Source organism: Protomyctophum bolini, assembly GCF_963924005.1.
Source record: "Protomyctophum bolini genome assembly, chromosome: 10".
In the NCBI taxonomy this organism is placed as follows: Eukaryota; Metazoa; Chordata; class Actinopteri; order Myctophiformes; family Myctophidae; genus Protomyctophum; species Protomyctophum bolini.
The window spans coordinates 39,791,681-39,795,736 of record NC_137871.1 but is presented as its reverse complement, the minus strand read 5'-3'; the positions used below and the strand labels follow the sequence as shown (position 1 = coordinate 39,795,736).

The 4,056-nt window shown below is 38.0% G+C and overlaps 1 protein-coding gene across 4 annotated transcripts in view; it reads left to right on the top strand.

Annotated features, from left to right (window-relative positions):
* Positions 1-3,622, top strand: part of dgkq (diacylglycerol kinase theta) — a 31,468-nt gene extending 27,846 nt beyond the window's left edge. For 2 of the 4 annotated variants that reach the window (XM_080774286.1, XM_080774285.1), the window contains one exon: positions 1-3,622. This exon is cut by the window's left edge and continues 1,056 nt beyond it. The gene's annotated coding sequence lies outside the window, so the exon portion shown is untranslated. The other 2 variants (XR_013964757.1, XR_013964758.1) reach the window with 2 other exon arrangements.
* The last annotated feature ends 434 nt before the right edge of the window (positions 3,623-4,056 follow it).

The following is a 4,056-nucleotide window of genomic DNA, read 5'->3' as shown; positions in this document are numbered from 1 at the left end:
TGTAGAGTTACCACCAGCATTTGCCTGGTGGCTGTAATTAAACCCCTTCCAGACAAATATCAGTTGTAGATGGATGAGGCACGTCTATAGTATAAACTTTAAACTGGTCTCAACTCCAAACATGCACAGTTTGAAATTACTACTCTTTCTTTTTTTAAACGCATTCTTGCAAAGTAACAAAGTATCTCATTGTGTACAATGTAGTGTTTTATTTGAAGTAATATTCCTCAATACCACAGGATATATTATGCTTACAAACATGACGCCTTGCTCATGCATTCCAGACCGTTATTACGTCTTGTGTTTGGCTGGGAGAAGAATGCTGTAATGTACTCATGACATAATTTGTCTCAGCCATTTATTATTAGTGCCAGGTGAAGATTACAGTTGAATAATTATAGATTTGGGGTAATTTAACTCAAATTGAAGGATTAGGGACAGTAAATAGTAAATATAATGATAGTAAATATAATTACCTATGGCGGCGTGAAAGCCTTAAAAAAACAATAACAGTTATTTTTACTTATTTTTTAAACTTGACCTATGGAAAATGAGATGGCATTACCCATCATGCTACTTACAACTCGCAGTCTGAGCAACTATTGATTAATAACATAAGCTGAACACTACAAAGTGTAGAAATGCACATTAAAAAAATATTTTTTTATTTTATTTTTAAGAAGATAACTATACATACACAATTACACATAAAAAAAATGTAAATATATATGTGCTGGGCTAGACGAACACCAATAGAGAAAAGAGTAGAGCTGGCACCTAAACTCCATACTTACACCTTTATTGGACGATAGAGGTTAATTTGAACTGACTCCACAGAAGGTCAAAGTCCAATAAAGGAGTGCACATGGAATTATGTCCAGTAATATGTGAGATCTACTCCTCTCTCTGTTATGTTTAATCATGTGCACCAAGTCCTTAGTCTGGTCCTCCTCACAAGACAAGCTTCTGCTGCTTGCTTATTTTAAAATGGTCAGACATTGCAAAAGGATTCAGAAGAGGACTATATCAAAGAGATGCTTCGTCCACATTCCCAGTGATGCAGAACTCGAAAGAAATGCAACCATCTTATGAGAGCTCTAGATGACAATGGATCTTATTGTAAAGATTCCTGTTTATAATGTAGCCACAACAGTATTTGACTGTAACAATATACATATTTGTATTTTGTGCTCAAGTATCCTATTCAATCAGAGCCTCCCATCCAAGCTTGGGTGACCACGCATACATGGTTTGCACATTTTGTGTTGGTTTGGCTCATTCCAGCGAGTGACTCCAATCACTGACTACTGTTCACTTTGGTACTGTAGGTCCTGAATGAACAGGGATTCTCTCTGGTCATTGTGGCCATTGTGGATTTGATTCACTGGTGGTTTCAGCTGTGGTCTTTCATCGGCTGCATTCCACGTCTTCTCAGTACCTCTGTTTCTATGCCTCCACCCCTCTATGCCCACTGCTAGGAGAAACACTGGAGAAGCTCCTCTGTTCCGTTCTTAACCTAGATTTCTGGTAAATGAAGGGAAGGATGTACGTATGAGAGAAACATGGAAGATGTTTGGCACTCGGCAGTTCCACATGTTTGTATAGTTAACGCCATGTGTATGTGGTATTTGAATGTGTATAAATGAGATACACTAACATTTTTTATACCATGCATCAAGTACTGTAGTTGTACTTCCACGTTGAGTTGACTATTGTGTATTTACAACCGCGTGTGCATCTTCTGTCACTGGTCAGTGTTCTCCTGCCAGCCCATTGTAAAGAGGTGGTCCAGTTCTGTTCTTCTGCTAGCCCATTGTAAAGAGGTGGTCCAGTTCTGTTCTTCTGCTAGCCCATTGTAAAGAGGTGGTCCAGTTCTGTTCTTCTGCTAGCCCATTGTAAAGAGGTGGTCCGGTTCTGTTTGTGCTGTTACACTGCAGCTTTCTGATTCTTCAAAAGCGCAGATTAAACCAGCAGATATTATAATCATCCACTCCAAAGGTTTTCTTTAAACCACCTTTTAAGACCTAAAGCTATTTATTGGCGGAAGCGATAGCTGATTGGCTAGAGATGCTGTCTGTCTGGGAATCAGAAGGTTGAAGCGATAGCTGATTGGCTAGAGATGCTGTCTGTCTGGGAATCAGAAGGTTGCCTGTTTGACACTTTTCTCACCCAGAATACACGTCTCCGTTACACTCATCAGCCATCTGCTGGTTGCAGAAGTAAAAGTAATTTACCCTTCCCCGCAAACTAGAAAATACTCCCTCCCTTTCTTTTCCCTTGAAGATCATCCATGCCATTGAAAAGCCATGACAAGTGCTGTTGACTCCTAAGTTTAATCAAACTTTTTACAACTAATAATCAAGTGCCATCTTTTTTTTTCTTTCTTCACCCGTCTTTCCCATGGTGCCACAATGACAGCTATATGTAACAAAGCGTTAATGCTACTTTTTCCAGTGTTAAATATTGTTGCTGTGCTGTGCTTACTAGTTAGTAAGCTTCTACTCTACTGCTTTGCCCCTGTTGTAGCAGTAGTCGGTCAAATGACCACCCTGCTTCCTGCCTCCATGTTGGGATCAGGCCTGTTTGTGGTGTGGTGTCTCCAGGTCTTGAGCTCCACATAGTGCCTCAAAGCAACAATAACTCATTTAGACCTGAGGATGCATTATGTGCCACCTTTAAAGCTTTTAACCACTTTAACCATTTTTTTTAAACTTTAGCTGTTGACAAATAGCAGATCGGCTGGCAGAGGGAGTGTAGCGCCCAGGATTACATAGATAATTGACACTGGGTGGAAAAAAATGGGTTGCAAAATCGTGGGATAAAAATAAGAAAAATAGCAGATCTACATAGTGTGGCACTGAGTGCCGTGCTACGAGCGTGTAGATGATCTGTTATTTTTTGAAGAATCTTGAATATATATTATTTCCCAGCGAACACTTAACTCAAATATTTGCTTCTGGGGGGGTACCCCCCTGGAACAATATTTTCAGACGGGGGTTGACTGCCAATTACATATAATGTTGGGGCTCCTTGACATTAAATAGTTTGAGAACCACTGACGTATATAAATAGTTTTTCAGAAAACTGTTAGGATTTAGAAGACAGGTCCTCAGGTCTTAACGGGATAAGCAACAATAACAAAATCATACTAGGAAACTCAGTGGTATTACCTGTGTTAAGATATGTTAAGTGTGTGTGTGTGTGTGTGTGTGTGTGTGTGTGTGTGTGTGTGTGTGTGTGTTGCCTCTTCTGCTGGTACAGTAGTTTGAACATCTAGGCATTTCTAGACTTTGTTGAGCTAATGTGCCTATAGATTACTTTTTGTTATCAATTGTTTTTCTTATTTGCCATAATATATATATATATATTATGTTTTTACTTGTTTTTATTGAAGTCTAATGTTAAACTAAATAGATGTGTATATTTTTGCAGAGAAAAAAAAACAGTTTTTTAAGTTTGATCTGTAAAGGTTTAATTGTACATTGCACTAATTGTTTTACAGATGCTTTTAGGTGTAATGTTTTGCTTCACTATGTATGTTGGAATAACTAAAAGATACAGTATATATGTTTAAATGACTAAATGAAAAGCCAATATTAAAAGACAAATGTAACAAATAAAATGTGTGTTTAATCACAGAGAACAGGTTCTGTTCTCTGTGATTCTGTATGGACTCTGGTGCAACATGGAATACTTTGATGTACGCACTACTGATGATGAACCATGGCAAGATAAGCAGGTCAATTAACTGTTGTGAGAATTAATTATATTCGCTCATTTGTTGATGGACTGTTACATATACTATTACTAATGTAATTCATGATTCTATCAGTCTCATATTCACTATTGGTAGTCTGTACATGTATCCATTCATATATGTTATAGTCTTACTTGCACAATCTCACATACACAAGTCATCACATGCTGTACATGTCTCTGAACTTTGATATTCCATCAAACAAATTCCTCAGTAGGTGAGCTCACTTTCTTCTTCATGTGTGAGAATTCAAGGTCTTATTCCATCACTGTCTGGTAAACACTGCATGGTGACATTTT